The sequence below is a fragment of the Dasypus novemcinctus genome, chromosome 21, assembly GCF_030445035.2.
Source record: "Dasypus novemcinctus isolate mDasNov1 chromosome 21, mDasNov1.1.hap2, whole genome shotgun sequence".
NCBI classification, from domain to species: Eukaryota; Metazoa; Chordata; class Mammalia; order Cingulata; family Dasypodidae; genus Dasypus; species Dasypus novemcinctus.
Window position 1 is genome coordinate 16,421,417 of NC_080693.1, and position 20,208 is coordinate 16,441,624.

At 46.2% G+C, this 20,208-nt stretch overlaps 1 protein-coding gene and 2 pseudogenes across 7 annotated transcripts in view; 1 reads left to right on the top strand and 2 right to left on the bottom strand.

The window, feature by feature from the left end:
* PIGL (phosphatidylinositol glycan anchor biosynthesis class L) overlaps positions 1 to 20,208 on the top strand; it is a 116,392-nt gene that overhangs the window by 42,716 nt on the left and 53,468 nt on the right. The gene's annotated exons all lie outside the window — the stretch shown is intronic.
* LOC139437193 (large ribosomal subunit protein uL11-like) lies at positions 1,357 to 15,743 on the bottom strand (annotated as a pseudogene).
* LOC139437194 (disks large-associated protein 4 pseudogene) lies at positions 16,574 to 17,450 on the bottom strand (annotated as a pseudogene).

The window sequence follows — 20,208 nt, forward strand, 5'->3', positions numbered from 1 at the left end:
GGATACAGAGTCTAAATATGCCATCACAGTAGTGATTACAGGCCCTGTCAGTTCCTGGGGATGGTCTCAACATGTGGTTCTTTGCCTGGGTCCACTTTGACTTCAGACAGGAGAAGGGCTGAGGATCCTATGAGACTGGGGAAAGACAGACTTGATCCAGATAGGTAAACCTTCATTGCCTAGAGAATTGGGGCTGCTTTTCAATCCACAACACTGTGGGGCGAGTTTTCTCAACTGCCAGTGCTCATGGATCTTTTTTTTTCCTTTCAATTTAATTTTCTGTTCATATTTAGCTTATGTAATAAGTCCTTTTTCAAAAACAGAAATCCCAGGTATGTTGAGTACACTCACGTCAATACAGGAAATAAAATCACGAGAATGTATTCACTTTAAGTAGTCAGTGAAATAGTCCATAAACGTTTTTGGGTTATTATCTAAATAAATAGGTTTTTCTAAGAACCTGTGGATGCCTGAGAATTTAGCCACAGACTCTCAGAGATTTGTGGACCTCATTTGGCAAAGGAAAGTCTCAGTACTTTTTAATTGCTCTGAAAGAACACCACCTGCTTCGATGTGTCAGAGACTGAGGTTATTGATAAACCTCACCCCCACCCCAATGCAACATGCAACATGTATATGCAACATGTATATGCATTTCCTCTCTACCAACCCAGATACATACAACATTCACAATAACTTAGACTCTCTCTGGCCAGCACTCCAAGTGTGCTTTTTATACTTTGAAGTAACAACACCAATTAGAATCAATCTTGAGGGGAGCAGCTGAGAGTCCCTTGGCTTAGATTCCTTGTTAACCCCAATAACCAGGGTCTCAGACAGAGAGTACATGAAGAGTCAGGGGTCGAGAGAATCCATATATTTGCTCTTTATAACTTTAGAAAAGCCCATGTTTTAGGAAAGACATGGCACAATGAAATGCTGAATTAGAGAACATAGCTAGTCTGGGTTTTTATTTCCCCAAGTAGTTGATACTATTATGGAAAATATCCATTTCTGTGTAGCCTAGTATCAACACCTAGGCACCTTGGAAAGGAAGCCATTTTCCCCACAATATACTAAATCAGGGTTGGTTTCATCAAGAGCCCTAGTTCGACTCTTTCTACAACTAACAGGACCATTTCGGTAGTTGATAACATCCCTAGCTCTTTCCTTCTCTGGTGAATGAATCCACCCTTTGGGAGGGAGGTTTTCTTCTCTCTAAGAACCACCTTAGGAGTCTAGAGTGCTGTGCATTTAGGTTGGCCAAAGAGTCGATGTAAAATGCAGTCCATGCAGATGTCCTGATGTTAGCACTTAGCAGGCAGCTGGGCAAGCTGTCCAAACTGGTCATGGGACTCAGGCCCCTTTATGAGTCCGGCTAAACAGGGAATTAGGAATAATGCCGACTTCAAAGGATGCTAGTGAGGAGCACAGTCCCTCATTCAAGACTCACCGCCATTGTGAGGGAGGTTAGTCTAGACTAAGTCGTTGACCAGTATGAGCATTTTGTTTAAAAGAAAAAAGAAAATTTTAAGTTTAAATCACTCATTATGCAAAAGCTCTTTTGAACTATGAAGGACGTAATGGTTATGATGAATAATACTGTTGAATTAGCATAAGAATCTGCTTCAGTTCCATCAGAGTCCATGGAGCGAGCTTGAAGCCTTGCCTCACCAACTGGTCTGTCAGGTTGCCTCAGGTCTGCCCTGCAAACCCATCACAGCTTCTGAGGTATTCTTTTTTTTTTTTTTTTTTTTTAAAGATTCATTTATTTATTTAATTTCCCCCCCTCCCCTGGTTGTCTGTTCTTGGTGTCTATTTGCTGCGTCTTGTTTCTTTGTCCGCTTCTGTTGTCGTCAGCGGCACGGGAAGTGTGGGCGGCGCCATTCCTGGGCAGGCTGCTCTTTCATTTCACGCTGGGCGGCTTTCCTCACGGGCGCACTCCTTGCAGGTGGGGCTCCCCCACGCGGGGGACACCCTTGCGTGGCACGGCACTCCTTGCGCGCATCAGCACTGCGCATGGCCAGCTCCACACGGGTCAAGGAGGCCCGGGGCTTGAACCGCGGACCTCCCATATGGTAGACGGACGCCCTAACCACTGGGCCAAAGTCCGTTTCCCCTGAGGTATTCTTGACGCTTCCTATTGACATCCTCAGCAGCTCAGCTGCTACCCACTCACTGCTCTTGGCCAGTCATTCAACTCACTGCTGCCTCTGTACTCCCTTCCTCACAGTGTTTAGAATTCTTCAGAGGGAGGAGATCACATCCTGTATCTGTGCCTCATCAGCTTGGAAGTCCGCCAGGATATGGCTCAAGAAAGCCGCTTTTATAAATTGTCATGTGTTCACTTACCAGCACCTAGCCGCGCCTTGGCACGTAGATGGTGTCTGATAAATGTTTATGTACTCTCCAGACAAGTTGGACGGGCCATCTCCAGCTGCTCCTTCTCTGTCTCCTTTCTTGGCTCTTCTTGCTAGCCCTTTCTTTGTAGATCTTCAGAGCTGCCTTCAACCCTCTTCTGGCTTTGTTCCCTGCTCCAGGCAGTCTCACTTAGCACCGAGGCCTCAGTTCTCCCCGTCTGACTAGCACCATCCTCCTCCCAGACTAGTCCCTTGGAGGGAGGGATGCTTCCGGTCATCCCAGACCACTTCCTTGCCTCCTTCTAGTGGGCCCTCTAGTCACAATGAGGCTAAGTCGACATTATTGCTCATCGGTATCTCCATTTTTTTTAGTCCCACCATTCTAATTCAGACCGTTGCCATCTGCTCTCTGGACTGTTGCAGATACTCCTCAGGAACTTTTTTTTTTTTTTTCTATTGTCTTTTTCCTCAGAAACCTTTAATCCCCATTGGTTTTGTCCCCATTGTGTCTAGCAATAATCCAGTCAAGTTCACAGAGCATTCAAGGCCACCGTGGCCTGGCTCTGCTCTCCTTCACACTTTGCAATCTAATCACACAGGACTGTTTACGGTTCGCTGACCAGTTCTTTGTCTCCTACCCCATTGCTTAATCCATTCATTGGAAAGAGTTAGCCCAGTTAAAACCTTGGCTTGATCTCCACTTGATCTGTCCCTCTTCAACAGCCCCAAACTGCCCTGTTCTTTTACCGTTATCTCCTTTTGTCCTGTCTCTTGGTAATTCTATCCCTTTGGGTAGCTTTAGTCTCTACCAACTCAAAATTGTAAAAAAAATCTATTTTTTAACGTTTTTATTTAATCTCTCACTTTCTTATCATTCTCAAGCTTCTTGCAAGGCACTATAGATGCTGCTTTCTCACCACCCACTGACCTCTGTCCTTGTAGTTTAGCTTCTGCCCACCCTGCTTCACTAGCATTGCTTTCAGAGGTCACTACTGTCTTTTTAAGAGTTAAAATCCATTGGTCAAGTCCTAGTACCCATCTTCCTCAACTTCTTGGCAGTACCGATACTGACTGCCCCCTCCTTTCATCTCTCTCTTCCATTTTATAGCACTGTCCTTATTGTCTTCAAACTTGTCAGCCTTCCCTGTGGTTACTCAAGAGGTGTTTGTTTGTTTGTTTGTTCAGGAGGTACCAGGGATCAAACCTGGGACCTCATACATGGGAACAGGCACTCAAGTACTGAGTTACATCTGCTTACCTTCAAGAATTTTTTGAGTACTCTTGACAATTATGTCCCAGATAGTTTTCCCATGGCCACGACTTCATGATGAGAAATGTTTCAACATGTTGTTTTAATCTTGATGATCTTAAAACAAAACCAAAGAGCTCTGTGTGGATGAGCACTTTATCACTGAGGACCACCAATTTCAGTGCCCATTCTGGTACTTCTGATTGTTATAGCAACTCCCCACTAAATAAAGTGACAGCACTTGGCTCTATAAGGGATGGGGTCTTTCTCAAATGGGAGTATTTCCATTTCCTCGTTGCTAAAGCAAATACCATGCAATCAATGGGTTGGCTTAAACAAAGGGAATTTATTGGCTCTCGGCTTTGAGGATAGGAGAGGTCCAAATCAAGGCATCATCAGGGCCATGCTTTCTTCCCAAAGACTGGCGTTCTGGGGCTGCTGCTGGTGATCCTTGGTCCTGGGCTCCTCTGCCACCTGGCAGTGCACATGGTGGCCTCTCCTGGCCTCTCCCTTCTCTTCCAGGTTCTGTTGACTGTCAGCTTCTGGCCCTCCCTCTGTGACTTTTTCTTTCCATCTGAATTTCATTCTGCTTATAAAGGCTTCCAGTAATAGGATTAAGACGGGTCCTGACTGAGGTGGGTCACACCTTAAATGAAGTAACCTCATCAAAAAGTCCTACTTAAAATGGGTTAACACCCCCGAATGAATGAAGTTTAAGAACATGTTTTTCTGGGGTACATAGCCCCAAGCCACCACATAGTATTTTGCCCTGGGTTTCACTATTTGAACTGCTTGTCTCAATGGATTTTGTCACCCACATGTCATCTCTCACAGTGCCTTGCAGCTCAGTGAAATCTAAATAACAAAATACCATTTCCACCTGAAAGCCTTCCCCGAGCTCCCCTGTCCACAGTTTCCGTGCCCTCTCAAGGATTCCAGTGGGTGCTTGGCACCCAGAGTGTCTAGTGTTCATTGTGAGCAAAGCTCTGCATAGCACAGAGGGATCCAGGGCTCTGCTCTCTGGCTTTCTGTCTTGTCTTGTTTCTTGGCTTTTGAAGGTGTTTCAGGTACTTATCAAAATCAGGGATGAACCCTTTCTCTGAGGTTACACTAATGGTGGTTCTTTAAAAACAAACCACGAGGAGCAGGTGTAGCTCAGTGGTTGAGCACACGCTTCACATGTACGAGGTCCAGGATTCAATCCCCTGTACCTTCTAAAAAATACAAAAATAAAATGAGGCAGAAATCTCAGACACTGGATTTAGAGACCAGTCAAAAAGTTATGCCAATGGCTCTTTCTTCTACATTCAAAAAAAATACTGCACAGTGTTCAAACATTGCCCACACCGACTTCACCTTCTGCTTAGGAGATTTCTTCTCTGTTTTCATAGGACCAAGAATCCTTGCAACCCCATTCCCACCAGCACTGTCTTTGTGGAAGGAGGGAGCAGAGAGGATACAGGCTTCCACTTCTTAAACCACCTTTTTGGGCTGGTGAAGGGCAATCAGAACTCTGACCTCTGACCTCTGAGTTCAGTTAACAGGTTCTTTTCTGTTCTCCCATAGCTAAACAGTAAATGGGCAATTTGAGGAAAAGCATTTCTCACAAAAACTTTGCAATTGTAAGATAATATGAAGTGCATCTTTCTGAGAAAGGTGGGCCCAGGTTGTAGGGTAACCAATTTCAATATAATTCCTAGAAGTTGTGACTTTATTTCCTTCGAGAAAGGAAAAATCTTACGGTTAGAATTGGGAGCTTAAAACCTTAGTGGGACATTTGGTCTTATGTCTGGGCTCCTCAGCTGCTTGAGAATGAGGGCCCCATCAGAGCAAATACTTAATAACAATTGACTGATTTTTATATACCTCTTTTTTCCACCTGATTCCTTTTCTCAAATCTTTTCCTTTCTCTTTCCACTCCCCCCTTTTCATTTCTTCTCTGTGCTTGACTTTAGACTAGTCAATGGTGATTCACGATGAGCCTTCCCTGCTTTAGTATGTCCTGTCTCAAACTACTCCTCAGCTTATCTAACTTCTTTGCAGTCTAACAACTGGTTTCTCCTGCAACCCAGCAGCCACCCTCTAGCTTGGCCTCAAGGCTGGAAGGCAGTTGCGTGGCCTCCCAGAGCGGCCCACTGGGTGCAGTGTTAGCCCACAGAGACCCCCTGGGACCGCACAGGCCCCAGGTAATCTGCCACCCTTTCGGCTTTCTTTCGGCTTTCAGCTTTCAGCTTTCTGCTCTCCAAGGGCCTTAGCACTGAACTCAACTGACCTTTGCCCTGCTTTGGATGACAAAGGAAGTCCTCTGAGTTGTGAAATGTGCTGGGGGTGGGGATCTGGCGAGGAGGGCCAGCGGAACCTTCCAGCTCCTTTGGTGCAAGCCACAAGGCCAAATAAGGGCGTGCGAGCCTCCCCTGACTGTATTGGAGTTCAGAGTGCAGTGTGCAGAAGTGGGACTCGGTTTTCAGAAGAGACAAGCTCTTAACCACCCCTGGCTGGGTGCCAGCCACAGTGACTGTGGATTCTGCCTCGGCTTCCAGGGCTGGGGCTGAGGGAGGGGCGACCTGACGCCCCTGAGGTGGGCAGGAGGGGGGTTCCCCTTGCCCAGAGCCTGGTGACTGAAGGCCCTGACAGCCCTCTCACCACACCCCACCCCAACTCCCCAAATATTTTCACGAAGCATTTCCAGGATTCTCCAGACAGGGTTTAAGAGTGCTGGCCAGGGTGAGTCATTAGAATGTGTAGGTGTTGGAGAAAATACAGCTCTTACTGGGACACGGAGACTGATTGACCATAAGCAAAGAGTTTATTTATTAAGAAGCTCTCCCAATGGAGGGGGTCTGAAGAACAGACTTCAGTCCCCCCACCAGCATGATGGGGGTCTGAGGAGAGACTTCAGCCCACTCCTGGAAGGGAGGGATTTGAATTTACACAGAACTTTCCTAGGCGGGGAAATGACAGTTAGTGGGAGGGGGGTTGAGGGTCCGAGTGAGGTAGTGGGAGGGGTTGAGGGAGTTTGTGGCTTCTTGGAATGCTGCAGGAGCATGTGTTTCTTTTCATCTGTAGGAATTAAAGGATATGTAAATAGTGAAGATTTCCATCTCTGTTTCCCTCTGATATGCAGGTAGTGGTAGTAAAGATCTCCATCTCCCTCTGATACATAGATGGTGAAGATCTCTCTCTCCCTCTACTCCTGTCTCTATGAGGTTTCTTTGTTTAACCTGTGGGAAAGTGCCTGCCATGCCCTCAGACACAGGGGAGGGGGTTTGCCTTTTCCCAATGCATATCAGGGGAAACTGAGCTACAGCTTGTTAATTATTGCAAACCTCTCACAGTAGGAAAGGTCAGAGTTGGAGGATATGCAGCCAGCCTGAAAACAAACCTTATTTTTCTGAACTCTCTCGGGCTGAGCTGGCCGAGCCTGTTTACTGAACACTAGGGTCTAGGGCGGGGCTAAGGATTTGGGACCTTTTCCAGCAGTATTAACCCCGTGTTTGCTAAATACGGCCTGGGGAAAGGGTTGTCAGGCTATTGTACCAAAAGACTGGCAAGAGTCAATTTCCTCTGCGGTGTCTAGTAGCTTCCAAAAGACCAATGCCATGCTCCTCAGAGGTCCTCAGAGCCAAACTTGGGCCCATCGCCTCCCCGAGGTGCTTCGTGCGCTTCAACGACCACTGGGTAATGCTAGTGCCCCGGGCTGGCTGGGAGGTCCTACTCCTCCCCACCCCCGGCCCCTCTCTCCTTTCCCTGCAGCAGCCAAAATCTCACCTGCCAGGCCTCAGCCTCTTGAGGAAAAGGGACCATGATTTGTGTTCGTGTTTGTAACCCCAAAGCTTAGCCCAGCGCGTGTGTGCTTAGTCCTGTCAGCATCTTCAGCAGTTCCTTCATTCTCTCCAATCCCGGCCCCGCCAGCCAGCAGGCCTGTACACGCTCTTACCGACCTCAGCTACTCCACGCTGACAGCTGCTCCTCCAGGTCTCTCTGCTGTTACTCAGAGTCTCCGACGCCAAGCCTGTGCCGCCCTGAGGTAGTGGAGAGTTAACACCCTATGCAGTCAATCTTTGACCATTGGGGAACAGGAGCCAAAAGAAAAATACTTCCCTTTTTCTTCTGGACAGATGAACAGTTCAGAGGTGAGTGTTTATTCAGACTGCTCAGGCAGTCCCATGGGACCAAGCAGATGAAGCATCCTTGTGTTGGTGGCCCACCGTTTCCCTCCTGGCACTAAATCAACCAGCAATCCCACTCCCCATGAAGGATGAACACTTACATCTTCTTCCTGGGGGCCACTTTTTGGGGAACCCAGGCGAGGCCATCTGGAGGCCTGAATACATTCAGAGCCCCTTATTTCGACGTTCTCTTACAGACTTATTTTGTTTTCAAAATTTAATTCCTTTTCATATGTTTCTATTTCTCTCTCATCTGGGTCTCCTTTTTGACTGAGAAACGAGAGGCAAAATTAAAGTTTAGTAACTCTTGTTTTCTGTGGTTTTTTGTTGTTTTTTTTTCCTGTCAGGCATTAATATCCCTTACCTTGGGTGTATCTGGGCTTTCTTTGCTTTTACTTTGAACCTGATCAAAAAAAAAAACAAACCACCTCGGAATCATCTTTAGCATTTTTTCACAAGCCACAGTTCAGAAAGTTAGAGCAATTGCTTTCTGGTGGCAGAGCACCTGACCCGGGAAAAGGTCAAATCTACCTCTTTCTTTTCTTTCCAAGTCTACCTCTCTCCCCTCTTTCCGCTATAATTGCAGTGAAAGTGATTCCGCTATAATTGCAGTGAAAGTGATATTGATGCCTGACCTAACTTTGGCTCCTCTAGTTACTTCTTTGGGGTAAATATGAAGAAGTACTGGGTTAAAGGCATGAGTAATCACATATTGCCAAATTGCCTTCTTACTGAGATGTAGCAATTTAAGCTCACTTTGGCTGTATGTAAGCTGCCCTTTCCCTTTGCTCTTTTCCACGTAGGTATCTGGCTTTAATTTTGCATTTCTTCATTATCTTCTAAGGAAGAATATATGCAGGCAGTTTGCATTTCTTCCATTGTCCATTGCTTATTTCAATCTTTGTTAGGCCTTTTTATGTTTCCCATCATCCTCAGGCTTCCTTTGTCTACTGTCAAATAAAAGCAATGGCCAGGAGTTAAAGTGGCAGGACAGACTTTATTCAAACTGCTATTGGGAAGCAGCTGTGGCTCAAGCAATTGAGCTCCCATTTACCTGGGTTAAAAAAAAAGAAAAGAAAATAGGCATCCCAGACTGGTGTGGAGAGGCACAGACCCCACGCGCCAGCAAAGCAATGTGCCAAAAAGATGGTGATGCAACCAGGTAGGAAAATAAAAACCTGCTATGACTGGAGAAAGAGAAGCCAGAGCAGCCAGTTTTAACTCCCATTATCATGGAGGTAGCTAGATTTTTTTTTTAAGGGCACAGGAGGGAAGGGAAAAGGAGAACTGGAAAATTGCTCAGAGGGTCTGAAAAAGGTCAGGGGGTCTGGCCGTGGACTTGCTATAAGGAACCAGGCAGTTGTGCGTTTTCCTGAGACTGTCTCGTGGTTTAAATAGTATTGCCTCATCTTAGGTAAGAGCTCAGTTTGGGGTCAAGGTTCAACCCAGGGACATGGTTTAGCATTAAGGAAGTCCACAGAAAGTTTGGGCAAGTCTCTCTTGCAAAGCTTGGACAAGGGACAGGGCCAAGCAGAGTCTCTCGCAAGGATTCACAAAACAACGGCCTTGGAAGTTCTGCCTTTCATTCGCAGGAAACATCACCCTAACGATTTGAGATAGAGAGTGATGAAGTGGAAGGGCCCCTGCTTTCAGAATGAAAAGGGCTGGGTGCAGTTCTGACCCTGCACAGATATTTCAGAGGTTTCATTTTATCCCTTGCAAACTGAGAGGCTTGTATCAGATGAACACTACAGACCGGAATTCTGTAGAGTGCATCAAAATCTGAACTTATTCACAGGTTCAATAGCTTTCATATTCTTTTTTTTTCCCTTTATTTTTAAAGGAGCTTTAGAGTATATTAATGTTACAACGAAAATATAGGGGATTCCCGCATCACCCACCCTCTCCCAGCTTTCATATTCTTCGGCAGAGTTCATGTCGGGTTTGAGGGGAAGCCGAGGAAGGGAGGTGTCTCAGAAATCAGACCAGGAGCCTAGGCCAGTCCAAGTCAAGTTTTTAATGAGCGTGAGCTTAGCAGGTGGGCTGAGTCTTGACAGACTGCAACCCCGAGGGAGGGGGAGAAGGGGATTTTTATAACTCGTTCTGGGGCTAGACCACAAAGGGCTGGGTTGTGATGATTTGTGCTAGCCTTGTAGTTTCAGGGTCAGGATGTGACAAGTCATACCGGCTTTGTAGTTCCACCTGCGTCTGTCCTAGGTGTTACCGGCCCTCTGACCTGGGTTGTTACTTTCAGATGGACTGGGATGCTCAGGGAGGGAGTGGAGGCGGGAGCTCTGATTTCCTATTGCTAGAATGTTCAGCTGGGGGGTGGAGAGGGGAGGCAGGGCGGGAGCTCTGAGCTTAACAGTTCAGTTCAGGGGAGTAACCCCACTCGCTGAAAAGGAAGGAGAGGGGAAGGGAACTCCTGTTTATTGAAAACACTGTATTGTGTAGCTCCTCTGTGCCTCAGTTTCCATTGTTATCACTTTCCCGAAAGCTCCTTTTCTAATGAAACTCCTCCCAGCCACACTATAATAAACTCTAAAAGGACCTGTTACCAGTGGCCCTAATACTCGTGCTATCTGCTTCTAACAGCCACACTCCCTAAAATGGACAGTTCTTTCACAATTGCCCCCCACAGGCATACACTTCAAGAAGAGAACGTGATTATAGTGGCTTGATACCACATGTGCAATCAACCAATACACATTGTATTATAAAGCCTGGGAGAGGAGAGGAGTAAGGGTCAAATGCAGGTGATTCGGATGCCAGTTCTATTTAACGAGCATATGCACAGGGGGGTTTGAGGTGGGGCACGGGAATCTGCTAGTCCTTTCATCTTAATTTTTGTGGGCCTATCGTAACAGAAGCATCAAATAATGGTGACTCAACACTGCCTAATGTGTTATCCTTGTCGAAACCCTGGAATCTACCGCTCCCTTGTCCCACTTAATCCTTCAGGAGTTGTTGTCTCTGCTTTACTTGACTAAAACTTGGCCAAAAACTTGGTTTCAGTCTACCACCCCCATGGGTTTTAGACAGAAAGAGTTATAGTTTTAGGTCTTAGCAAACTTACCCAGAGTTGTTAGCAGCTGAGAGATTTCCATGCTCTGTCATTAAAATGGCCATAAAAGCTGTGAAGGACCTGGCTGATAGTAAAGGAAATTTCTAGGAACTCTAAGCTCATTATCTTTATTACCATTCCCCGTGGGCCTGCAAAGATCTGGATTTGGGGGAAGTCACAAGCAGCAAGGGGATTACTTTAGAATACTTATCTATTGCTGAAACAAATTCCCCACATGGCTCATATTTGCTCTAGATGGGGAAGGGGACTTCCAGTTTTCTTTCTTGTTTGTTTTTTGGGGGCTTTTTCCTATTGCAATACGTTTTTTTATTAGAAGATCTGAATAAAATATTGCCTTATACAGATATGTAATTAGAAAAAGGAAAGGGCATATGATTATCACTTTATGTAATTGTACATGTTCTTATTTAATAAAAATATTCTATACCAAAACACACAGTATTCTTTGAATGTAAACTTTGACTCCTCTTTGAAAACTTCAGTTCTTCCATTTTCACACTGGTTTGAGTTATGTACATGTGGTTACCCAAGGGGAGGATTGTTTACAAGATGAAACTGGAGTCCTTCCTATATCTGTGTTCTGCACAGATAGATTCTCTTATTCCCAGTCATTCCCCCTAGTGCAGGGTTCTTAACCTTTTTTTTTTTTTAAAGATTTATTTTTTATTTATTTAATTCCCCTCCCCTCCCCCGGTTGTCTGTTTTCTGTGTCTTTTTGCTGCGTCTTGTTTCTTTGTCCGCTTCTGTTGTCAGCGGCACTGGAAGTGTGGGCGGCGCCATTCCTCGGCAGGCTGCTCCCTCCTTCGCGCTGGGTGGCTCTCCTTATGGGTGCACTCCTTGCGCATGGGGCTCCACTATGCGGGGGACACCCCTGCGTGGCGGGGGACACTCCTGCGTGGGGCAGCACTCCTTGCACGCATCAGCACTGCGCATGGGCCAGCTCCACACGGGTCAAGGAGGCCGGGGGCTTGAACCGCGGGCCTCCCATGTGGTAGACGGACGCCCTAACCACTGGGCCAAAGTCCGTTTCCCTTAACCTTTTTTGTTCCATGGAGCCCTTTGTCTGTCAGGTGCAAACCATGGACCCCTTACTAAGTCCACACTATACTGTGTATTATTTAATAAACACATCGGACTCACACTAACACATCCCCACAAGAATAATGTTTTTTTGAATTTTCAATTCAAGCTCATTGACCCCCTGAAATCTTTCCATGGATCCCTGGTTAAGAACCCCTGTCCTGGTACCTATATAACTTCGTGTGTAGCACAATAATTCTCTTCTTATCAGGTCTCTCCATCTGCAAAGAAGAAGTGCCTGGACTTTTCTTTTTAAAAAAAAAAAAAAGATTTATTATTTTTTATTTATTTATCTCCCCTTCCCCGCCCCCCCCCCCAGTTGTCTGCTCTCTGTGTCCATTCGCTGTGTGTTCTTCTGTGTCCACTTGTATTCTTGTCAGCGGCACCCGGAATCTGTATCTCTTTTTTGTTGTTGTTGTTGCTGCGTCAGCTCTCCATGTGTGTGGTGCCATTCCTGGGCAGGCTGCACTTTTTTTCGCACTGGGTGGCTCTCCTTACAGGGTGCACTTCTTGCGCGTGGGGCTCCCCTACGCGGGGGACACCCCTGTGTGGCACGGCACTCCTTGCGCACATCAGCGCTGCGCATGGGCCATCTTATCACACAGGTCAGGAGGCCCTGGGTTTGAACCTTGGACCTCTCATGTGGTAAGCGGACACCTTAGCCATTGGGCCAAATCTGCTTCCCTTCTTTTTTTTAAAGATTAATTTATTTTTTTCTCTCTACCACTTCCCCTTCCCTCCCTCCATTGTTTGTACTTGCTGTGTCTATTCATCTTCCCTTTTTAGGAAGCACTAGGAACTGAACCCAGGACCTCCAATGTGGGAGGAAGGCGCCTAATTGCTTGAGCCACCTCTGCTCCCTGCTTTATTGGGCTCTCCTTACATTTTTCTCCTTGTGCCTCTTGTTGCATCAGTTCGCCGTGCCAGCCCATTGTGTCAGCTTGCTGTCTTGCTCATCTTCTTTAGGAGGCACCAGGAACGAAATGCAGGACCTCCCATGTGGTAAGTGGGAGTGCAGTTGCTTGAGCCACATTTGCTTCCTGACCTGGACTTTTCAAGGGACTGATAAGGAGATGACAATCAGTGTCAAAGCACCTGAGATTTTCAGGAAGAATGGAAGTCTTGGTAGGAGCTGTACTTGGTCTTTCTTTCTGACTTATAAAATGCACAAATCTCTTTTGTGTGTGTATACACTCCTTTGTTTTTTTGTGGGGGGATGGGGTCGTCAGATGATCCTTTATTGAAATGTTTTCTCTGTGGTGGTTACCTTGCTGGCGTTCCACTGCTCCCCTGCTGATGTCATCTCTGATGTCATGAGGGTGGCAGCCATCGACATGGCAGCCCACAGACTGGGCAGTTCCAGAATCTATTTCAAAGTTCCAGACAGTTCTCTGGCTAAGGATTAGTGCCACATCTGCCTGGCAATGTTGACAGCCTCAACAAAAGTGATATTTCCACTATGCTGTGTTCTGTTGCCTTCCTTCTCTCTGGATTATTCCCGGAGGGCTTTGATGATCAGGGCGGAGGCTGAAGACACCCCCTCCATCTGGGCCTCTCTGTTCTGAAGGGTCAGTTTCACTGAAATCCTTAGACCCTTCCAGTCACCAATTCCCTTAGCAGTGTCCTCATCCACCTTTTTTGGAGACAGACCCAGGGGGCCGCTCTTGGGGGCCAGGGCAGAGGTAGCACTTACTTCCCCGCGAGTGTACCACAGATACATGACTTTGATATCAGTGGGGTGGAACTTGAATGGTGTATTAGTCAGGGTTCTCTAGGGAAAAAGAACTGGTGGGAGATCCCTGTAAATAGTGTGAGATTTTATAAAATTTTCTCATGCAACCGTGGGGATGCACAAGTCCAAATTCTGCAGGGCAGACTGCCAGCCAGGTGCTCTAATGGAGGTCCTTGATAAGTTCCCAGGAGACAGTGGCTGTCACAGGTAGAGATGGAAATTCTCTCTCTGAATGCTGAAATCACTTCCCTTTTTAAGGCCTTGGACTGATTGGATGAGACTTCACTTACTGCTGAGGGCACGTTGATGGTATATGTAACCAGCCATCTATGCAACCAACTTACTGATGATTAAAGCCCGTGAAATGTCCTTGTATTACAATTAGCACCATCACCTGGCCAAGTTGACACATGAGCCTGCCCATCATAGGTGGCATGGCAGAGGCAGCTGGTGTCAGATGAACTTGGATGCAGGACAAGCGGAGAAAGTTGCACCATGGCCTCCTCTGAGCTGAAAGCTGAAAGCTTTCTCTCTCTCCTTTTTTTTTGTATCCTGCACCTCCCCCAGATGGTTCTCTCATCTGTCTGCTCATTGTTTGCTCACCTTCTCCAGGAGGCACTGGGACCTGAACGCAGGACCCAAACCCAGGGCCTCCCCCATGGGAGGCGAGTGCCCAGTGGCCTGAGTCACATCCATTCCCCGTGGGCTGAGGTGTCTGTTGGCTTGTGGCATCTGCTTATTTACGTGTCTGCAGCATCTAGCTCATTGCAGCGGGCGTGGCATCTGCTTATCTTCTTTAGGAGGCACCAGAACCCATACCTGGGACCTCCCATGTGTTAGGCAGGTGCCCAAATGTTTGAGGCACATCCACTTCCCTCTCACTCCCTTTTAGAAACACTCTATTACATATAGCAGGATTCAAAGGAATATTGCATTACCCAGTGACTAGTAACAACAAGGTTTTGTTACTATCCTGAAGGGGTAAAGGGAGAGAAGAAGTGACCAGAACTTGGAGATGAAGGGGAAGAAAAAGAGATGTTGTAGTGGACTGAAGCTGTATGCACCCAGGAAAGAAGGTTCTTGAAGTTAATCCATTCCTGTGGGGGTGGACACATTGTAAGTAGGTCTTTTTGGTGAGTTGGATCTCAAGTCAAGATGTGATCCACCTCGTTCGGGCTGAATGTTAATCCTCTTGCTGGAGTCCTTTAAAAGGGAATGAAATTCAGACCAAGAGAAGAGAAAGCCACGGAAGCAAAAAGCTGCAAGTAATGAAACACAGAAGAGAAGGGAGAGACCAGCAAACACTGCCATGTGACAGGAGCCCAGGATTGCCAGCAGCCAGTCTTCGGGGAGAAAATGTTATCCTGATGATGCCTTGATTTGGACATTTTCACAGATTGAAAACTGTAAGCATGTAAGCTAATAAATCCCCATTGTAAAAAACAAAACAAAAACACTCTGTTGGTGATGCCCACCCTGTAAGTTAACATACTTTCCATCTGCTCTTCATAAGAGGGGTCTAAGATAGAGCTACACTTGTTCTCTTCACTTTGCCTTTGACCCAGAAATGACATTTCTAGGATTTCATCCCAAAGAAATAATAAGAGATGCAGACAAGGAATAATGAGAGATGCAAAAAAGAGTGCATTCAGGTTTGGTAACGGATGGTGGTAATGGTAGCACAACACTGTGAGTGGAGTTAACATGACTGAATTGGACCCTTGAAGGGGGTTAAAATGGAAAATGCCATGTTATATATATTACCACAATAAAAACTTTGAAAATAAAGATTTTTTTAAAAGAGAATACATATGAAGAAATAAGGGGAAAGGTCCTTCTCCAACTTTTTTTTTTTAATTATTTTATTTATTTATTTTTTGCCATCCCCTCATTATTTTGAGGCATCAGGAACCAAATCCGGGACCTCTTCAATGTAGGAGGGAGGTACCTACCTAATTGCTTGAGCCACTGCCACTCTCTGCTTTGTTGTGTCTCTCATTATGTTTTCCCCTCATGTCTCATGTTGCATCATCTTGTTTCGTCAGCTCACCGTGCCTGCCTGGCACATCAGCTCGTTGTCTTGCTCATCTTCTTTAGGAGGCACTGGGAACCAAACCCAGGACCTCTTATGTGGTAGGTGGGAGGGAGCTCAATCACTTGAGTCACATCTGCTTCCCCACTCTTAAGGAAGAGTCCCAAAGGCTGTGTCACAACATTTTTGCTCACCTGCTTAGCAAAAGCAGATTTTTTAATAGATGAGAAAAGAAGGAGCTATGCAAAATCTCTTACTTAGACCCAGGTCTTGGGTTGACTAGGGCTGAACTTTGGGCAAAAGACAATGCAGGCAATTAGTTGGTCTGAAAGGAGCTACTTTTTCTAATTTTTAAATGTTGTTTCTTTTCCTTCTTTAAGGTGAGGTGGTACCTTTGGGATGCCTTGTCCCCCTGCCCAATTCACATTTTTATCCCTAATCTGTTTTTTTGTTTGTTTTAGGAGGTATGGGAGATTGAACCCAAGGCCTCAAACATGGAAAGCAGGCACTCAACCACTGAGCTACATCCTCTTCCACCACTAGTCTGTTTTATAAAGATGTCATCTTCCAGAGCTCTAACTTGTACATACCAACCCCCAGAGTCAGATCTAGCTGCCTTTGGTTCAGCCAAATAAAGACTATTTCTGTTAACCAGTCAGTGCTGGTTAAACCTAGTGCCTTCCACTTAGGTAGAAGCTCAATTACTTGTTGTTAACTATTTATTTAAATGTGTTGTTCTTTGGTTTGAATTATACTGAAAATCAAATGTGAAACGTAAGTGAGACCCGAGTCTCTTCTCATAATTTGATTTTTGTTTGTTTGTTTTTTCTTGTTTTTGTCTGTTTTTAATGACTTAAGAGATAGTTTCAATCTTCCTTCGTTGTCTCAGAACTGGGTCTAGGCCTCTGATACATAAATCTTGATACTCTATGGCTGAGTTCTGCCACACAAAGCTGCCTCTTGGCCACCAGGAAGCTCTCGCAGGCCTCCAGGTACTGCTTGTCTCGGGCACCTGAGGCCTTGTTGCAGCTCGTGACCACCTCACATACGGCTGCCTTCCTTGGGACTGGAAAGCATAGTTACTTCTCTTCCTTTCTCTTCTTGGTGGTCTCCACCAGCTCTCAGCTATTGGCTTTGAGGTGATAGAGCTCATCAAACGCCATGCTGATGTCCTCAATGGACAGCCGTAGCAGGTCCCAGAACCCTGCCAGGTCCTGGGCTGTTGGACTTTGGGGTTGGTGTCAGGCTTCAAGTTTTGCTCCCAGAGACCTCAAAACTGCTGGAATTTTGGGGACATTAATAGCTGAGCACTGCCCACAGCACTGAGGACTTTCCCTAAGACTTCTTTAGAGAGGTTGTTCTCTTTGGTCTCCTTGTCCATCTGGCAACACCAGTCTTCCAGCCGCTCCATCTGGGCCTAAAGTTGCTTCAAGAACCAGCAACCATCTTGGCAGCAAGCCCTTGGCTGTGCTGGCTCTGCTGGAAAGCCGGAGGAGCTCTTGAGCCTAGAGGTCAGATGGGGGCAGTGAGGACACCACTAAGGCAGGGTCACTGTTGTCTCCATAGGAAAGGTTGTGCTTTATCTGGGCAATCTTGGGGGCCGCCCAGGGCCAGCGTCAATGCTGATAGAACTGGGGTGTGGGGTAAAGTCAGGAAACTCCTTTCAGGTGAGTTGTTGGCATCTGTACAGCTTGAGTTGTTGGTGTCCAGGGTATCCGAGTCAGTGTCTCATCAGGAGGACATGCTGTGGGAGGAAGTACTTCTTCAATTGTCCTCTACCTGAACTCCAGTGGACTTGAATTTGACCCTGACTGAATGCAGTCAACTTGTATTCCTATTGATGACAGTTTCCTCTGGGGATGGCTTTGGGATGGTACTCAGAACTGGTCAGCAACCCCTGGTCACTCTTCAGAGCTGCATGCTTTGGGAGTGGCTTGGGAACCTCAAGGGCTGGGCAATTCTGCCTCTTTTTTCATTGGGTGGTCAGTACCGCAGTCCAGGCTATGTGATGAGTTGTTCGTCATCTCCCCTCTGTTGGTCCTGGCTGCCCAGGGAGGTGTCCTAGGTAGACTCAGTACCGCTTTGGACTGTGACTGAGATGAACAGCTTTGATGTGTTTGAAGGGACCAGTGGTGGGATCATCTACACCATTAGGCATGATGTACACTCCTCTCTCACACGGCCCTGCCCAAGGCTCTGGTTTTGTATGCCTGGGGAGGGCAAGGCTCATAGTTTGATTTTAGGTAGGGAGAGACATAAAACAGAACATAGTAGAATATTATATCTAATTAGGCATAAGCGGGGTGGGGTTCAGGCCATAATTGGTAGAGGAGCTCAGTTTAAGGGTCCCAAACGCAAGGAAGTCTTCATGAAGGAGCGAGGACTGAAGCCAGGCCTTAAAGGATGTGATGGAGTTGGCCAGTAGTAAGAAGAGCAGGGAAGAATCCCATATTTTCGGGGGTCAGAAGCAGGCATTCAATGTGAAAGGAGGACATCAGAGCAGGAGGCTCTTTTGCTGACATCAGTATCTTCATTTCTTTGAGAATGCTGATCATGTTAGAGTTCTTTCCCAGAAAGGCTTAGAGCAAGATGGCACAAGAGTTGCTGGAGAGAACTCCTGTGTGTGCTCAGCCCTTCTTTAAGGCCACCAATCAGCAGCTCCTGCATGAATGACACATATCCAAAGTCAATTTTGATGATTCCTAGTAATGATGAATAATCTCTCTCCTCACTTGGCTACCAGAGGGGGTGAAGAAACTATTACAAAATGATAAGGGGAAAACAGTATTCAATGAGTGCCTACCATGTGCACTATTCTAAGTTCAGTGTACACAATCGTGGACAAATACCGAACTATAAAACAAGTCGTCAGGAAATACCGGGAGCTTGACTGAGTGCTAGGGAAGTAAAGAAAGAAGGCGCTCAGCAGCCTCGTTTGCTATTGACTACCCAAGACCTCTCCTCTTTCCAAAAACTCTGTCTCTGGGTCAGTATTTTTAAATCACTCAGATTGTTTACAACCTTTAGTCTCAGACTTCACATCTAGCAGGGCTCTCGGGAGGCCTTCAGGTGCTACCCAGCTTTAGGGATAAAGAATCTCATCCCCTTGGTCGCCTGATGAGCAGGGGAGCTAGAACTGGGGTGCCTTTCATCGCCCTACCCAGTGTTCTTCTATCAAGTACTCTGTCCTTGGGCTCCTAGGGTCCAGCTGGCTGTTAACCCTCCCCATACCTCCCTACCCTGAGCCTTGAATCCTGTTTACCCTGCAGTGGCCTCCATGTCCCTCCCTCTGGTACCTGAGCACCCAGAGAGCTACTGCAGACCCAAAGGAAGGGAAACTGGCCTCCTAAGGCAAGTGACAAGGCTGCTGTAAAGTCTATTTGTCCCTTGAAGGTTTTGGATCAAGACTGAGCAGCAACCAAAAGCTCCCATCAGTCAGTAAATATCCACTGAGCATCTGCTGTGAGCAAGACATTGCCAGACACCTTAGCCCTTTGCTCTGGACCAGTGGGAACCCCCTTTGCAGGCTCCCTTGCCAGTTGACTCCTGCATAGGATCTGGCAATAATGATAGACTGGAAGGGAGGAGGAGGGGAAAACCAGGGTATTTCCCCCTCTCTCCATCTTGGGTGGCATCTCAGTCAGCAGCCAAGGGTTTTCCCTGACTCTACTACCTTCCAGTTTCCGCCCTTGCTTCCACTCCTTGGCTCTGCTGCCCCAGCCCTAGAGGTGATAGCAGCTTCCTGCTGCTGCCAATCTTGGGGTTGCTTCATTGTGCCCTTCTCAGCTTCCCAGTTCTTCCCATCAGTTGGTCCAATAGTTCCCTATACTAAATTCCTTCTGAAATACCTGATGGTTTCTGTTTTTCTTGGTTGGACCCAACCCGTTAAATATAACATCTGGTCATCAAAAATTCATGATAGGTTGGAGACTCAAGAATTAAAAATATGTTGGGAGTGGATGTGGCTCAAGCAGTTGAACACCTGTTCCCACATGGGAAATCCTGAGTTTGGTTCCCAGTGCTTCCAAAAAACAAAAAAAAAAACACAAATAACAAGCGAACAAATGATAAACTCAGGGGAGCCGATGTGGCTCAGTGGTTGAGCGTCACTTTCCCCACATATGAGGTCCTGCATTTAATCCCTGGGCCTGGTACCTAAAAAAAAGAAAAAAACCTAGTAAAATAAAACGTAGACATTTAGTACATATACTAAAAATCATTAAATTGTACATTTTAAGTGAGAGAATTGTATGCTACATGAATTACACCTCAATAAAGTTATTTGGAAATATCCAGGAAAAAATGAAATAAAATGTAGAGTATATAGATTAGGCCAGTGATCTCCAAACATTTTTTATCATACATCCCTGACGAGCAATAAACAAAATTTGAATATGTCCCTCCTTATTTGTAGGCTTATTTATTTATAAGTTACATATGTGTAAAACTATATTAGTATATGATACCTTATAAAATAGGTACAAAATAGAAAACAAATGAA